The following is an 18527-nucleotide window of genomic DNA, read 5'->3' as shown; positions in this document are numbered from 1 at the left end:
TTATAATTGTGATGATCATGGCGTACAGCTCATGAAAACCCCAAATCCACAATCTCAGAAAACTAGAATATTACATGGAACCAAGAAGACAAGGATTGAAGAATAGAACAATATCGGACCTCTGAAAAGTATAAGCATGCATATGTATTCAGTACTTGGTTTGGGCCCCTTTTGCAGCAATTACTGCCTCAGTGCGGCGTGGCATGGATGCTATCAGCCTGTGGCACTGATGAGGTATTATGGAAGACCAGGATGCTTCATTAGCGGCCTTCAGCTCTTCTGCATTGTTTGGTCTCATGTCTCTCATCCTTCTCTTGGCAATGCCCCATAGATTCTCTATGGGGTCAGGTCAGGCGAGTTTGCTGGCCAATCAAGCACAGTACACTGTATACTTTTCAGAGGTCTGATATTGTTCTATTCTTCAATCCTTGTCTTCTTGGTTCCATGTAATATTCTAATTTTCTGAGATTGTGGATTTGGGGTTTTCATGAGCTGTACGCCATGATCACCACAATTATAACAAATTAAGGCTTGACTTACCTCGCTTTGCATGTAATGCGTCTGTCTCATATATCAGATTCACCTTTTAATTTGCATTACTGAAATTAATGGACTTTTGCACGATATTCTAATTTTCCGAGTTTCACCTGTATTCTACCAAAGACAACCACAGGGCTCTGTGCTTGCCAGGGGTCGATACCGACTCGACGGCACACTTTAAGGAGCTCCTAACCTGCTTGCTCCCACCCTGCCGGCTGGTTGCTTTGGAAACAGCCTCGTGGGGCTGCAGCGCGGCTTCCTGCAACCCCACACGACAGCGGCACACCTGCACGCCAGCAGGGGGGAAGCGGCAGGCATTTGAGCCTGTTTCCTTTTTCGAGCGCGGAAAGGCTCATACTCATCCCTACCTGAGTGGTCCCTGCTCTGCTGCTTATATGGCCACTTCCTGATGTTACACCAGCATTTGTGCTCAGTGAATCTTTGCCAAAATGAAACTTAGACATGATTAAGGACTGGAGACACTGCCCAGCATCACTGCCCACCCCACCCCACCCCAACCACGACTGCCAGAAACAATAAAATATGTACATGAGTTTGCAAGACATATTGATTGGTCTGCATTTGTATTTTATTTTATTTATTTAACATATGTGTATACCACCCTCTACCAAAGTTTCTAGGTGGTTTATAGTAACAAAACCAAGAAATTTCAACAATTAAAACATAAATCAAATCAAAATACCCACTAAAACAACCAAACAGCTAAAAAGCTTGGCTGTATTTTTATTGGTTTATTTTTTATAACACGGTGAGCATAAGATAACACATCTGTTTGCCATAAGACTGTTGGCTGTGTTTTAAGAAAGAACCTTGTGAAGTTTTTTCTAGTTCAGTTAGCGTATTCTTAAGTTTATAGCCAGCACTGAACACTGGATCAATGGATCCAAGATCCAACATTAGATGTTGTTGGACTACAACTCCCATCAGCCACAAAGGCCAAGTCTGGGAATGATGAATGATGAGAGTTGTAGTCCAACAACATCTGCACCTTCCTGCAACCATGCAGATGGTTTTCCACCAAGCTATGGCCCATCCCCTACAACTCCCATCCTCTCCAGCTGTAATATGTTGTGGCTTGGGGTGATGGGAATTGTAGTCTGTCAACATCTAGAGAGTCGCACATTGCCTAGCCCTGCTAAGGGAATATCACACAGTGCTGAGTCACCCATCCAAATGCAAACCAGGGCAGACCTGCTTAGCAAAGTGGCCAAGTCACGCTTGCTACCCCAAGACCAGCTCTCCTCCCCGAGTTTGTCCCTTGCTACAGTCCTACAGGGGAAGTGGGGAGGCAGCAGGTCATGAGCTGTGGAATGAGACTCCTGAAGAGTGTCTGGAGAAGTCCGGGTGGGGGTGACCAAATCATATGTGGTCAGAGTCCAGATCAGTAAATCTACCACAACGGAGTCAGACTTGACCTCTTACCCTGCATTTTCAGCAGAGCGGTTTACAGCGGTATCAGTAAGAAGGCAGGGCTCCAAAAACACTGGGCAGGCGGCTTTTTTGGAAGGAGTGATGATGAGCCCCAGACTCTCCATCCCTTTCCTTGATATTTATGGGGTTTGGGATGAACTGTAGGGCCATTTTACTGCCAATGCTTTCTCATGAGAAGCCCTGCTGTGATCTTTCTGACCACCACACTGCATCGGGCTCTGCAGCAGGGCAGAGAATATCCATAGACAAACCATTTATTGCTGCAGCCACGAAACCTTCCTAGAAGCCTCCATTTCGGTAACCATGGGGGACTGCTGGCACCATCACCCTCTCCTGGTCCTTATGGGCAGCTCTAGAACTTGCCCTCTGGGTGTTTTGCATCATGCACTTACTCCTGGCCCAGATGGGCTGATAGGCCCCATCAGACAGGAGAAAATAGGAAACTGCCTTATACTGAGTCAGACTGTTGACCCATCAAGCTCAGCATTGTCTGCTCTGACTGGCAGTGGCTTTCCGGCAGGAGTCTCCCCCAGCCAGGCCAATGTGGAAATGCCATGAGGAATTAAGGTGTATAGCAAAGCCTGTGAGTTTATCCCAAGGGCACCAGACAGGCCACAAGAAATGCCAGGAATTGCACTAGTTGTTGGTCTGTGAACTGCATCCCTGTGGAGTCCTCCAAATGGGAAGTATTCACTGGAGCATCTGGGACAGTTGGCTTCTATTCTGAACGGGTGAATCAAACTATTCTATGTGCTACCACCGGGGGGCAATCTCCACCCATTTTTAAATGCATATTAACTTTTTGCGTTCTTTACGGTTCTGTCTCTATTGTGAACTCACACCAAAACACTCCCACATATTTTTACATGGCCTTTGAATGCATGATATAGTTAATCATTAGTTCTTCTTCAATTATAACATTTGTGGGAAGGATCTCTATTAAAAAAAAAAAAAAAAACCTTAGACCTCTGCAATGTTAAAATGTGGTGTGTGATGCATATTCTCCCTCTGTTTACTTCTGCCTCTGTTGCTCTCCCCTTTCTCTGCTGCCTCCCCTATGTCACGTTTAAGACTGTAAGCTTCTCCGAGCAGGGATCGGCCATACTTTGTAAAGTGTCATACGCATTGATGGAGCTATAGAAAATGAGCTGCAGGACAGAGGAGACCTTGTTCCACGGAGTTCAATGGAGTTTACAGCCAAGGTTCTTTCGGTAAGGTGGCAGCCAAGCAGTCTAATTCCATGCGTGTTTACTCAGGAGTACATTCCAGAGGGTTCGATATAGTCAGCAACAGCGGTTAGGAACACAGGAAGCTGCCACCTGCTGAGTAGGACCATTGGTTCATCAAGCTCAGTACTCTGACTGGCAGCGGCTTCTCCCAAGGTTTCAGGCAGGGATTTTTCTGAGCCCTGTCACCTCACACTGCACGGGAGGAGGCCATGGTCAACCCCTCCTGTATTCTGCCAAAGTCAACCAAAGGGCTCTGTGGTTGCCAGGAGTCGACACCGACTCGACAGCACAACTTTACCTTTACCTGGAGATCTTGGGGATTGAACCTGGGACCTTCTGCATGCCAAGCAGATCCTCTGCCTCTGAGCTACCACCCCATCTCCAAGGTTAGGATCATAGCCTAAACAGACTGGTGGCGGCATCGCCAAGGTTTCAGGCAGGAGTCTCTCTCAGTCCTATCTTGGTGATGCCAAGGAGGGATCCTGGGACCTTCTGCATACAAGCATGCGGATGCATTTCCCAGAGTGGCCCCATCCCCTGAGGGGAATATTTTACTGTGCTCACACACGTATTCTCCCATCCAAATGCAAACCAGGGCAGACCATGCTTAGCAAAGGGGACAATTCTTGCTTGCTGCCAGAAGACCAGCTCTCCTGGTGGTTCTCAGCCATGGGTTCCTCGATTATGTTGGACTACAACTCCCACCATCCACAGCCACTTCAGCCCAAGAATGATTGGCAGTTGTATATATGGATGATGGGAGTTGTACTCCAACATCATCTGGGAACCCAAGGTTGAGAACCCCTGCTTTACAGCCATAGGCTGCAGTCCCAGAGACACCATCAGTAAGGGTCCCATTCCCAAAAGCTTTATGCCAGGAATCTGTGTTCATCTGCAACACGGGCTGAGGATGATGGGCGTTGTAGTTCAACAACAGCTGGAGAGCCAAGGTGGCCTCCCCCTGGCCTACAAGGGGCTGCAAATCTTTCGGTGTTTTTTTCTGCAACAGCCGAACCCCCATCTATCCCTCTGGAAGTTGTTCCCAGGACGTTCATCCCATTGGACTAAGTGGGATTACTCCTGAGCAAACGCGCTGAGGATTTGGGTTGATTAATGGCACCCACATTGATGGGTTAAACTTGCTCCCATTGTGCCCAGTGTGCAAGGTGCCACCTCTGGGTCCGAATTGGCAAGAGGCAAGGGGAATAGGTGTCAGGTGAACTGATTCTATCCGCTGCCCTTGCCACTCGGTCTGAAAAAGAACAATGCCCTGCTTGTAATTCAATTTTTCTGCAGTCATTCTGATTCTTCGGGGAAGGAAGAAAACTCGCAGCTGCCTTTATCAGCCATAATCTGCTCTTTGCACATATAAAACAATACCAGTGTCTGATATCTTTGCATCTGAGCTGGAACGGCTTTTCCTCGGTGCTCCATAAACACATGCGGACAATATATTTGTGTTGTCTGTTGAACCTTGACGAGTGGATTCAGGTATGTCGTAGAGGGTGGTCACCAACAGGTGCATTTGGCAGGGTTATATACAACTCTTTGGCAGGGCTCCAAACACACACCTGCAGCACAATTTCTCCTACTAGACAAAGGAACGAGAGAGTGAAAGTATCTGGCTTGTCCTTAAGGGGACAGTGCACAGGTAAGTCACTGTGGAAAATACCACACAGTCTGGGTGCAGTGATTGCTGCTGAGAATTCTCAGTGTTATGAAAGGCTGAATGATTGGGAACAAAACTCTTCATGGCTTCCGAACATCGGAAACTGCCTTATGCCAAGTCAGACCATTGGTCCATCTAGTATTGTCTACACCAGGGATTCTCAATGTTGGGTCTCTAGATGTTATTGGACTTCAGCTCCCATAATCCCCAGCCCCAGTGGTCTTTGGTTGGGGATTATGGGAGTTGAAGTCCAATATCATCTGGAGACCCAACATTGAGAATCCCTGGTCTACACTGACAGGCAATGGCTCTCTAAGGTTACAGGCAGGAGTCTTTCTCAGCCCTATCGAAAGATGCTGCCAGGAAATGCACCTGGGCCTTTCTGCATGCGAGCATGAAGATGCTCTTCCACTGAGTTACGCCCTCATCTCCTAAGGGGAATATTCTACAATGTTCACATGTAGTCTCCCATCTAAATGCACACCTGGACACGGCTTCACCAAAGGGACAATTCATGCATGCCGCCACAAGTCCAGCATCCCTCCCCATGGCAAAGGTGGGTGGTACATAGAGCAAGGAGTCCAGCGATGTTTGCAGTTGCAATCAAATGTTCAGCGGCAGAGTTATGGCCAAGGACCGGAATGACCTGCTTGTGAACATAAGAACAGCGCTGCTGGATCAGGCCTAAGGCCCATCTAGTCCAGCATCCTGTTTCGCACAGTGGCCCACCAGATGCTTCTGGAAGCCACAGGCAGGAGTTAAGAACATGCCCTCTCTCCTGCTGTTATTCCCCTGCAACTGTTACTCAGAGGTTCAAGCTCCAGCCGCCATTTGGAACCAGACAAAGCTCCAAACATTTTCCAGAGGCAGACCCATAGGAACATAGGAAGCTGCCATATACTGAGTCAGACCATTGGTCTATCTAGCTCAGGATTGTCTTCACAGACTGGCAGCGGCTTCTCCAAGGTTGTAGGCAGGAGTCTCTCTCAGCCCGATCTTAGAGATGTTGCCAGGGAGGGAACTTGAACTTAGATGCTCTTCCCAGAGCAGCGCCACCCCCTGAGGGGAATATCTTGCAGTGCTCACACATCACGTCTCCCATTCATATACAACCAGGGTAGACCCTGCTTAGCTAAGTGGACAAGTCATGCTTGCTACCACAAGACCAGCTCTCCTCTCCTCACCCATGCAAGACGTGTTTTAAAAATTCAGCCTTCGGAACCTAGGAAGTTGTCTTATGCCAAGTCAGACCATTGGTTCGTTTAGCTCAGCATTGTCTACACTGACTGTTAGCAGCTCTCAGGCAGGACTCTCTCCCATCCCTACCTGGGAGTTATTCACACATGGCTTCATGCCACAGGGCATCTGAAGAGCGAATCTGCTTCGCAGCAGATTTGCAAGATGTTTAATTTGGGGGACTGAAGTGGCAGTTCACATAGCCTTCGGCTCCTCCCTGCACTCCATGGCAGATTTTTTCCCTGCGCGTTCCCACCTACTTGCACCGGGTTTTTCCTCCAACCAATCACAAACCACACCACAGAGGAAGAGGCAAGAGACAAGAGTGGTTTGGTTTTCTTTTTTTTAGTTTGACAGCTAAGAGTAGAAAGGACAGCATGAGGAGTTGCCAAGTGGCCCCTGGATCAAACAGCAGGACGCTTAACCCTGGCCTCTGTGCGTGACTGCCTTCATCACCTCATGCCCAACCACCACACACACACACACCTAATGGAACCAGATCAGACAAAAAAAGGGCTCAGGTTACATCCATTTTGCATATCTAAAGCCTATGTAAAAGATAGGAAGACACACATTTTGCAGTTTGCGTTTAACTCAGGAATTTCTCCGTCCCCCTCCCCTTCTGGACTCCCTCAACAGAGTATCACCAATCTGCAACACCACCACCCCCCGCCACCATACCACTTACGGTTGCAAATCACTTAGAGCCAGGGGCGCAGCAAGGTTGGAGTAGGCCCAGAGACAAGATTTTAAAATCCCCCCCCACCTTACTGAAGCTCAGCTCATGAAGTAAAGACATCTTAAATGAGGCTGAATAGTGGTAACAAAAAGCATAGTAATATCTATATCTATATCTGCTATGTGCCACAATAGAACATCATCCTGAAGGAAGCCCGGGCGGGTGCGCGGCTGGGGGAGTCAGTCATGTGACTTGCTTCTGGGGGGCCCCCCAAGGCAGGGGGCCCCCAGACAACTGTCTCCCCTTGCCCTATTATAGTTACGCCCCTGCTTCAATCAATCAATCATTTTATTTATGGCCATAAGCCAAACAAAATTAAAACATTAGAAAGTTACCATAGATAAATATACAGCATAAAATAACTAAAAGATACCCAATCAGCCTCATAAAACCCCATGACGAGAGGTCAGTTTCATAGCCCCATATAAAAATTTGGCAACCAGTTTAGTAATACCCACATTAACACCAGCAAGACATAAATTAAGATAATTAAGATTAGAGCAGACTATACCTAAAACAGCGGTTAAACTCCCCTTCATTGAGTTTTGGAAAATGCTGATCTACTGGCATGCCCACCCTACACATCACAGAGAAACTGGGGGGCAAAACAGAAGCCCCGTTTTGTTTTTCCAAAAGCTGCTGAAACCAGAGGATTTTTAAAAGGCAGACATACTTTGGGCTAAGCCAGAATGCACAGCCTCCAATTGAGGAAAAACAAAGTCCTATCTGTCCTGGTCCCTGATAGCCCACAGGGATTTCAGGGTAAATCCCGTTAATATGTGGACTGGCACACTCCATTCCGGAGGAGATTCGAAATAAAATCCCTGTCTGGAAAGGAGATGCTGCCAGGAGCATTCCCAAATGGGGCTTTTAGCCCGCATCTCCTGCAGAATGGAGGGTGTGCATTCACATATTGGCCAGATTTACTCCGAAGTCCCTGCGAGCTATCAGAGCACTCCAGACACAATTCGGGTTTTTCATTGTGCATTAAAGCGTAGCCCAATTTATGTCCAGGGTAAAAAAAAAAATCCACTTTTTGCATAGGTTTTTTGGGGGTAAATTCAAACTTGCAGTAAACCCACAGTAAAGCCTGCTGTCTGGAAATGTTCCAGGGAATGAACCTGGGCCCTTCTGCAGGAGGTTTTACAGACAGGGCTCCCCCCCCTCCCCAAATCCACTCCTGATTGGAGTGTCCAGTCCACATATTTGCTGGATTTAACCTGACCTCCCTGCAGGCTATCAGGAACCAGGACAGGCAGGGCTTTGTTTTCCTCTGAAGGGAGGCTGCGAATTCTAGCTTAGCCCGAGTTATGTCCGGAGTGAAAAAAATCCTCTATTTCCAGCAGCTTTTGGAAAAAAATCCAGGGCTTCTGCTTTCTCAGAAGGTGTTGATGGAGGTGTTGATGGCTCTGCGAATAGTCCAGCTAATCCCTCGAATTAAAATGCTTCGAATCTGCTGCAAAACAGATTCGCTCTTCAGATACCCCGAGGCATAGAGCCATGTGTGAAAAACCTCCAGGCAAAGCAGATGTTCTAGCACTCAGCTAAGGCCTGTACGATCACAGCCAGGGTCTTGAGATTTTTACCAACTTTCCCCCCAGCACACATTTCAAATGCTTGTTAGAGTAGAACTTGTTGTTGGCTATTTTTTAAAGGTGTTTTTTTTAAAAAAAGTTTTTTGGAGCATTTCAAAACTTTTTGCTGGAAAGCAAGAATGCTGCGGTTTACTTATGTGACTACTGCAGCTAAGAAAAAGAGGCGGCCGGTTTCAGTAGGCATCCTGTGACTCTGCATCAAAAAGAGCTTGTAAGATGCCAAGTGTTCAAATAATCAAACCTTTGGGAAACAAAGGTGTGGCCAATCATTCTAAGCTGTTCTAGCTCCGCAGAGTTCTTGCCAGTGTGAAAAAAGGAAAAGGAAAACAGCTGATAACTGGAGCTGGGAGAAGAATTCAACAAAAGGGTTTCTTTTTAAAAGAATCATGTGTATGGTGGATGGGCTCGTGATGGAAGGATTTTTCCATCAGGTTTTCCTGCCTCCATAAAAAAATGCAGTCAGGTTTATTAAAAATATCCTGGCTTAACCACAAAAGTTATTCCACCTAATGGTGCAGCGGGGAAATGACTTGACGAGCAAGCCAGAGGTTGCCAGTTCGAATCCCTGCTGGTATGTTTCCAAGATGATGAATCATGAGAAACACCTCCATCAGCCAGCAGTGATATAGGAAGATGCTGAAAGGCATCATCTCATACTGTGCAGGAAGAAGCAATGGTCAACCCCTCCTGTATTCTACCAAAGAAAACCACAGGGCTCTGTGGGTGCCAAGAGTCAACACTGACTCAATGGCACACTTTACTTTAGATGCTGCATATGGATAGGTCTCCCTTCTTGAGGAGGTTTGCCAGATCCTTAGCCTAAGCATGTTTCTGAAGCATTGTAAGACAGGTATTGGAGGTTGGGATTAAGCAAATAGGGATGAGGGGTCATTTTAATTCACTAACATCCTTCCCAATAAGCCTTGTGCAGAACGGAGACTGTGTGTAAAAATCACTGTTCTGTGTATGGCATCACACACAGAAACACAAGCAGAGATCCACTATCTCTTGCCAAGATATCTCTCTTGGGGAGGAGAGCTGGTCTTCTGGTAGTAAGCATGAATTGTCCCCCTTTGCTAAGCAGGGCCTGCCTTGGTTTGCATTTGGATGGGTGACTGCATGTAACAACTGTCTGCTGTGCTGTCAGATACCCCCCCCCCCCTTGAAGATGGTGCCGTATCTCAGTGGTAGAGTATCTACTTGCATGCAGAAAAGTCCCAGGTTCAATCCCTTGCAGCATCTCCAGGTAGGGCTGGAAGAAACTCCTGCTTGAAAATGTAGAGAGCTACTGCCAGTCAGTGTAGGCAATACTGAGCTAAAGGGATCAAGGGTCTGATTCTGGCAGCTTCCTGTGTTGCTAATCTAACCAAGAGTTGGGTAGGTTTTGATGTGAAAGTACGCCACTCATACTTAATGATTTCAGTTTCTAATTTCTTTCTGGGCAGCATCTGGAGCGAGACGGTTTTGTTCAAGGGCCTGGCCTCCCATCTTCTGGTGCAGTGCAGGTGGCAGAGGAGCAGGAACCTCCCCCCACCCCTGCAGTCCCGGCTCTTCTGCCTGCTGCCCCGAGGGGGCTGCACATCTCTCACTTTCTGGGCCTGTTTGTGCTGCAGCCGCCCTGCGGCAACTCAAGCCCCCCACATGGAGGGCAGCATCTGGGGCTACCTCGGTGATGACTGCTGCTCAGGCTCTGTGATGTACATAGGAAGCTGCCATTTACTGAGTCAGACCCTTGGTCCATCTAGCTCACTGTTGTCTACACAGACTGGCAGCGGCTTCTCCAAGGTTGCAGGCAGCAGAAATCTCTCTCAGCCCTCTCTTGGAGAAGCCAGAGGGACAACTTGGAACCTTCTGCTCTTCCCAGAGCGGCCGCATCCCTGCAGCGGGATATCTTCTAGTGCTCACACACGTAGTCTCCCATTCAAATGCAAACCAGGGCAGACCCTGCTTAGGATCCGTGGATCCAGTGCTCAAAGTTGCCATAAATGTGGCTGGCCAGACCAGACACTCACTCCCGAGCAGGGTTAGGGCTAACCTGTGGTCTTCAACATCTGGAGACCACCGCTTGGGAACCCCTCCTCTAGTCGCAGGTAGTATTCAGTGGCCGGGCCGTCCCTTGCAGGGTGCGGGGCACAGGACATTGGTCACATTGGACACAGGCCTCAACGGCATGGAGGCTCCTGCCTGGCATCTCCCTGCCCCCAGCCCCACTGGCCCCCCAAGGGGCAGCTCTCCCATTGCAACTGCTTTCAGATCCACCTGGATCTCTCCGAAAAGATTTCTCATCTCGGTACAGAATGAGTTTTGTTCTGAGCGGCAGTATTAAGCACACATGTATTCAGAGTGGGGCCTTCCTGATTCAACCGGCGCGGGATTGAAGAGGAACTGAGTGGACTTCAAGAAATGTGTGAGTGCACACACATGCGCATGCCTTAGAGGGAACACTGCCCCACAGCGCGCTCCGCTCGGCCGTGGACAGTACCAGCTCTGGCTGGGCCGCTCGTCTCGCTGGAAGCCAGAAAGGGGCCCGGCCCAGCCGGAGCCAGCACTGCCACTAGGCGGAGCACACCTTGGGGCCGGCGGGATCTCCAAGCGGCTACTCCGGTGGAAGCCAAGCTTCAGGGGCCGGCGGCTGTAGGGACAGGGAGGTCCCTGGCCGGAGTTTCCATGCCGCTGGCAAAGGGCCAGGGCATGGCATGTGGCTCGGGGCAATGATCCAGTCTGCCACCCCCAAAGGACAGTGCTCCCCTATTCACCAGACTGGAACTTTACAGCAAAGAGTCCAGCAATGCAGTCGTCGTATAGCCTGGTCTTGTAGCTTAGGAACATAGGAACATAGGAAGCTGCCTAATACTGAGTCAGACCATTGGTCTGTCTAGCTCAGTATTGTCTTCACAGATTGGCAGCGGCTTCTTCAAGGTTGCAGGCAGGAATCTCTCTCAGCCCCATCTTGGAGATGCTTCCAGGGAGGGAACTGGGAACCTTCTGCTCTTCCCAGAATGGCACCATCCCCTGAGGGGAATATCTTGCAGTGCTCACACATCAAGTCTCCCTTTCATATGCAACCAAGGCAGACCCTGCTTAGCTATGGGAACAAGTCATGCTTGCTATCACAAGACCAGCTCTCCTCCTCAGCTTGAATGAACTATTTTTAAAGCTCGGGCTTTAAAAGCCCTATCCACCCCCAGCACAGTACTTCCAGTGACTGTTGCTGCTGTGTGTCTTATGTTTCTTTTTAGAATGTGAGCCCTTAGGGGACAGGGAGCCATTTTATTTGTTATTTCTCTTTGTAAACCGCCCTGAGCCATTTTTGGAAGGGCGGTATAGAAATTGAATTATTTATTAATTGATGATGATGATGATGATGATGATGATGATGATGGGTGGGGGTCATCTCCCCTGCAGATTTCAGCTGGCCTGGGACTGACGGACTGACCTCTCTCCTCACCCCAGTCTTTCCTGCCACATGATCTTGGACCAGAAGAGGAAAATGGCAAAGCAGACTGGAAGGTTTCTACCCCAAAATACAGTATTTTAGAATCTGGACCATTTCCTGAATCATTTAGAAAATGTTAGGCAAGTTTCATTACAAAGGTAAATAAACTAAAGGTAAATAGCAATAGCAATAGCACTTACATTTATATACCACTCTACAGCTGGAAGCTCTCTAAGCGGTTTACAATGATTTAGCATATTGCCCCCAACATTCTGGGTACTCATTTTACCGACCTCGGAAGGATGGAAGGCTGAGTCAACCTTGAGCCCCTGGTCAGGATCGAACTTGTAACCATACCACTGCGCCACCAGGGGCTCTCTAAAGTGTGCCTTCGAGTCAGTGTCGACTCTTGGTGACCACAGATCCCTGTGGTTTTCTTTGGCAGAATACAGGAGGAGTTTATCATTGCCTCCTCCTGCACAGTATGAAATGGTGCCTTTCAGCATCTTCCGATATCGCTGATTAATTACCTTACCTCTATGAGTATTTAAGGGACAGCAAAACCATTGCTCCCCATCACTGTCCCCTCTAACAGGGATTCGCAGATGTTGTTGACCACAGTTCCCATCAGGGGTGTAACTATCATAGGGCAAGGGGAGACAGTTGTCTGGGGGCCCACTGCCTTGGGGGGGTCCCCAGAGGCAAATCACATGACTGACTCCCCCAGCCATGCAGCTGCCCGAGCTTCCTTCAGTTGTATTCATCCTCCGAAATGGATGTGAGTGTTAAGACCTGGAGCTACCAGAACAGCATGTCTTTCTCTAGTACCATTACATGACTTGCATCGTCCACAATTTACAAAGCCTTTTAAAAAATAACTTAGGATGATGTTCTATTGTGGCACATAGGTGTTATATATATGAGTGTGTGTGTGTGTGTGTGTGTGTGTGTATTACTATGCTTTTTGTTACCACTATTCAGCCTCATTTAAGATTTCTTTACTTCATGAGCTGAACTTCAGTGGCGGGGGGCATTTTAAAATCTTGTCTCTGGGCCCACTCCAACCTTGCTACGTCCCTGGTTCCCATCATCCCCAAGCAAAAGCCATTGCAGCTGGGGATTCTGGGAGTTGTAGTCAAACAACATCTGGGAATCCCTCTTAGAGGGAACACTGCTCCTCATTATCATTCATTGCAATCTCTTTGCTCCCCGAACCTAGTTGTCCTACAGTCGCCTCTGCTGCTGCCAGTCAGTGGGAACAGTACCGCGCAGTGGGACCAGTGATGTGAATCTGAACAAGGCAGCTTCGTACATCTCAGGGCTGGACATTACAGATGAAATTCTGAGTTCCCCTGGACACTCCCCCCTGCCCCTCTGAGCCCGCTTTCCTGAGAGCCTGCGAAATCCAGCAAAAGCTTGCAAGGACCTGGTAGAGAGTATGTCAACAATGCCCAAGCAGCATTTACGAGGAGGGATCACGTTGCACACGGCTTCCTGAACAGAGCCACAGGTCAGCAGGAGTTCTGCCTGGCGCAATTGCTCCATCCTCCTGCCTTCCAGCAAAGCGCTGTATGTCACTGCAGGGTTATTACTGTGCTGGCAATTTCCTCAGTCTTATTGCCTCTGTCCCAGGGACTCCATGAGACACAGAGTAAAGCAAATTGACTCTGGCCCCTGCTAACTGAGCCAAGAGGCACCTTTTAAAAGTGGTGATTCTCTTTATTGAACAGGGGGAGAGCAACGGGCCCTATCCATCCCTGGCACTGCATCCCTCTAGTGGCTGTTGCTGGTGTCTATCTTATGTTTATTTTTTAGATTGTGAGCCTTTGGGGACAGGGAACATTCATCCATCCATCCATCCACCTATCTACCTATCACACTCTTCCTCCAAAGAGCCCAGAACGGCAAACATGGTTATGTTTATCCTCACAACAACCCTGTGAGGTAGGTTAGGCTAAGAGATACGTGACTGGCCGAGTCACCCAACTAGCACTGAGAACAGGCTGTTACAGAGGAACACAGATAGCTGCCTTATACCAAATCAATTCCTTCATAGCATCTAGTCATTTTCCTCCAGCTATATATTATTATTGCTCATCGCCTATGCATCCCTTCTCCTTCAGCCTTTACTCCAGTACATGTGAGAAATAAACAAGAAATGTCAGGGGGAGAGAGGAAAGGGGCCATAGCTGCCAATCCGTTCAGACAATACTGAGCTAGATGGACCAATGGTCTGACTGGGCAGAAGGCAACTATTCCTATCTTCCTATGTGTGTGTTTATAGTGGCTGATATAATGAAGAACCGGTGCTACATGAGATACCCCAGTGCTGCTGAGAAATGCCTAACTAATGCTGCATTGGTGCTCACACGGTTGGGTGGGTGTGGATTTTGAAGCCTTCCCCTGGAAGCCCTCTCTGCTACTAAAAAATATATCCCTGAGGATTCCATAACCCTCAGGGACATATATTTAGGTGGCACAGAGGGCTTCGGGGGAAGGGAAGGTCTTCAAAATCTCCCTCCACTGTGTGAGGCGAGTTGGCCTTGTGGTAGCAAGCATGAACTGTCCCCTTTGCTAAGCAGGGCCTGCCCTGGTTTGCATTCGAATGGGAGACTCCATGTGTGAGCCCTGTAAGATATTCCCCTTCGGGGATGGGGCTGCTCATGGAAGAGCAGCTGCATGCTTGTATGCAGAAGGTTCCAAGTTCCCTCCCTGGCGGCATCTCCAGATAGGGCTGGGAGAGACTCCTGCCTGCAACTTTGGAGAAGCCGCTGCCGGTCTGTGAAGACAATACTGAACTAGATGGACCAATGGTCTGACTCAGTATATGGCAGCTTCCTATGTTCTTTTCCTCAGCAGCACTGGCACACATCTCACATAGAACCACCACTTCATTAATCTAAATGTCAGGCCATATATTTTGTGTATGTGCAGAGAACTACAAAGACTCATGATAGTTTGTCTTCTCCTTTTATGTGAAATAATCTCTTTTAAAATGTTTGAAAACAGGGTTTGTAAAAAGGAAAATTCTGAACTGCACAATGGTATAATTATTATTAATTGTTATTATTATTTTGCATTTATATCCCGCTCTTCGTCCAAGGAGCCCAGAGCGGTGTGCTACATACTTGAGTTTCTCCTCACAATAACCCTGTGAAGTAGGTTAGGCTGAGAGAGAGGTGACTGGCCCAGAGTCACCCAGCTAGTTTCCTCATGGCTGAATGGGGATTTGAACTTGGGTCTCCCCAGTCTGAGTCCAGCACTCTAACCACTATACCACGCTGGCTCAGTGAGTGTAATTCATGCATGTAACATGTCCCACTACAGTACATACCTGGGCATTTTCCTTTTCTGCACAAAAATACTTGGTCACCTAGATTCACATTCCCCGACATTTAGAAGCCTACATAAAGTGGGATGAAATCCTCAGAACTGGGAACTCGACAGCACAAATTGCAGAAGAGTGTTCTGTTCGTTGGGTAAGATTCTAGGTGTGTGTGTGGGGAGTGGGTAGCAATGGAGTTTGTGGGAAGTGGCTTTGGCAGGAGGAGGAGAAATTATGCGCTTGATCAGGCTCTGAGTTTCAGAGGAACCTAGATGACTCACTTTGCTTTTCTCATGGTTATCAGTCACTCTTGACATCATCTAGCCCAGGGCTACCCAACTCTGACCCTTCAGCTGTCATCATTGGACTACAACTCCTATCATCCTCGACTAATGGCCCCTGTGGCTGAGGATGATGGGAATTGTAGTCCACCAACAGCCAGAGGATCAAACCTTGATCTAACATTACACAACTTTTGTGTGACTTAAATTTTTTGCACTGCACAAATGTTCTTTTAGAAATGCACATTACCATTTTTACCTGAATCCAAGACTAGGTTTATTCCAAGTTCTTTCCTGTTAAAAATCGGGTGTTGTCTTATATTTAAAGTTCTCTTCCCTTATATTAACTACAGATATAACCTATTTAACATCTATTTTTAAAGGGGGTCATCTTAAATTCAGAGACATCTCCTATAAAGGTAAATATGATATTCTGGGGAAAACTGCATGTTTTGTGTTTGGTTGTGCTCAAAAGCCCTGGTTGAAAATAGTCTTCTCCAGGATCTCCCCAGTGGCTTCCAGGCTATTCTACCATGATGATTAACACCCCCCAGGCCTTTGTGGTGTGACATTAAGAAGCCAAGATAAAGGCACCAGGCTCTCCTGGAAATCCTTCTCTGCAGAATGTAGGAACACAGGAAGCTGCCATATACCGAGTCAGACCATCGGTCTATCTAGCTTAGTATTGTCTTCACAGACTGGCAGCGGCTTCTCCAAGGTTGCAGGCAGGAATCTCTCTCTGTCCTATCTTGGAAATGCTGCCAGGGAGGAAACTTGAAAGCTTCTGCTCTTCCCAGAGCGGCTCCATCCCCTGTGGGGAATCTCTTCCAGTGCTCACACTTCTAGTCTCCCATTCATACACAACCAGGGCAGACCCTGCTTAGATAAAGGGACAAGTCATGCTTGCTACCACAAGACCAGCTCTCCTCTCTTGAGGCTGTTCTCACACGCAGCCTAACCCAGGCTAGGGAAGCCCAACCTGGGTTAGACAGTACATGAGAATTGCTGGGATCAGGGTTAGCACCACCTAGCCTAGCTTTTTAACCTGGCTTTGAGCTGGAGCTAAAGGCTCGAGCACGCCCTTAGCTCTGTCTCTGAGACTGTGTGTTCGTTTGGGTGGCGTTCAGCCCAAGCGGACACAGAGATGGGTTCCTAGAGTGTCTAGGGGATTCCGCCGAGGCACTGCATATGTTGCATGGTGCATTTTGGGATATCCCAAGAAGGTTGGGAGGCATGGTCCTGATCTCCAGAGCTCTGCAGTGTGGTCATCTAGGAGCGCAGTCCACACTCCCAGCCACACTGGGTCACTCGTCTGGGGGGAAGATGAGCTGGCCCAGCCTTCCCACCTGTCCACCTGCCCACCCACGCGATCATGTGTAGCCAGCGTGGTGTAGTGGTTAGAGTGCTGGACTAGGACCGGGGAGACCTGGGTTTAAATCCCCGTTCAGCCATGATGCTTGCTGGGTGACTCTGGGCCAGTCACTTCTCTCAATCTTCCCAATCTTCTTTGAAAGATTCCAAATTTTATCCCTTATAAGTGCTATAAACTTTGCCATCTCAGCATATTCCAAAATTTTTATCAACCAGTCTTCTTTTGAGGGCATTTTAGTGTCTTTCCATTTCTGTGCATATACTATCCTAGCCGCCGTGGTTGCATACATTAAAAATGTTAAGTTTCTTCTGGAAAACTCTCCTTGGTTTATTCCCAGCAGGAAGGATTCTGGCCTCTTAGGAAATGTCAATTTAAAAATTTTCTTCAACTCATTATATATCATATCTCAAAAGGCCTTTGCCTTCCTGCATGGCCACCACATATGGAAAAAAGTTCCTTCACATTGTCCACATTTCCAACATTTGTTTGAAACATTTTTATACATTAATGCTAATTTTTTCAGTGTCAGATACCACCTATACATCATCTTATAATAATTTGCTTTTGAAGTATAACATGCAGTAAACTTTAAATGTTTTCCATAATTTTTCCCAAGCAGCCATATCTATATTATGACCCACATCTTTAGCCCATTTTATCATAGTTGTTTTAACCACTTCATCTCTTGTCTCCTCCAAAAGCAACAACTTATACATCTTTCATCATTTTCACCTTCTATCAAATCCTTCCAAATCAAGTATTCTGGGATTTCTTAATGTTATCAATTCCTTTAATCCTTGGTCTTTTCCCTTGCCATACAAATTTAGTTATGTCCTTTTGCCATTGCTTGAAGCAGGTTAGCGTATTGATTATAGGAATAGTCTGAAAAAGAAACAACATTTTAGGTATGACATTCATCTTCACAGCTGAAATTCTTCCCATTAAAGATAAGTTCATTCTAGTCCATCTTTGCAAATCAATTTTTACTGTATTCCATATTTTAATATAATTATTTGAAAACAACAAAGAGTTTTTATTTGTCAACTAGACACCCAATATTTAATTTTCTTTTCCACTTTCAGTTCACTTATTTCATAAAGTCTGTCATTGGATTTCTGGTCCATATGTTTTGTCAACACCTTCGTTTTACTCTTATGTATATAAAACCCGTGTTTCCTGAGCCCCCCCAAAGGCAGAATTTTACATTGGAAAATCGGCCGCACCTGCCTTTAGCCCGAGAACAAGCCATGCTCAGAAAAGACAGCTTCGACTCCATTCTGCCCCAGACAGCTGCGATCAGTTATTGTGAGCTTACAATGCAGCCACTTACACAAAGTGACTAGTTCATTAAACAATTAAGCAACTGAGACCAACAAAGGCTGCAGTTGCCATGTTGTAATCTGTAGTTATATGCCAGAGTCTTAGAAGGGAGTGAGATCAAGAAAAGGGTGGAAGGAATAGCTGCTAATCACCTCCAGCCAATGATAAATCTGTAATCTCTTCCTCCTTTATGATCAGGCAGCCAGCTACAGTGGATGTTTTCCGAGATGGTTTCTTTTCTTTTTCAAAACCAGTTGGCCTGTGTGAGGGGGTGGGGAAGAGAGAGCCAACAGATTGACCCATGGGGCAGGAATGCTTGACTTGAATGGTTAG

The sequence above is a fragment of the Hemicordylus capensis genome, chromosome 5 (genome assembly GCF_027244095.1).
Source record: "Hemicordylus capensis ecotype Gifberg chromosome 5, rHemCap1.1.pri, whole genome shotgun sequence".
Lineage (NCBI taxonomy): Eukaryota > Metazoa > Chordata > Lepidosauria > Squamata > Cordylidae > Hemicordylus > Hemicordylus capensis.
Note: the sequence above shows the minus strand (reverse complement) of the source record.